This window comes from Chinchilla lanigera, unplaced genomic scaffold, assembly GCF_000276665.1.
Source record: "Chinchilla lanigera isolate Chin_1 unplaced genomic scaffold, ChiLan1.0 scaffold00218, whole genome shotgun sequence".
Lineage (NCBI taxonomy): Eukaryota > Metazoa > Chordata > Mammalia > Rodentia > Chinchillidae > Chinchilla > Chinchilla lanigera.
The window spans coordinates 184,052-184,268 of NW_004955619.1; positions in this window are offsets into that span (position 1 = coordinate 184,052).

Below are 217 nucleotides of genomic sequence, written 5' to 3' on the forward strand. Positions count from 1 at the left end.
CAAAATTTATGCTAAGAAACCTACTTAAAAACACATCATAGTACAATTTCTATTATGAATAACTCTTTAAAACCTCATGATTTTTTCTTAAACTTTGTTTCAGATTAAATTCTATTGGTTCACACTGTAAACTCTTGTTTTAATGAAATAATATCCTTCTTTGATATAGTCTTTGCCCAAAATTCTAGTGTCAAACTTCCTTTGGGTAAGATATCAT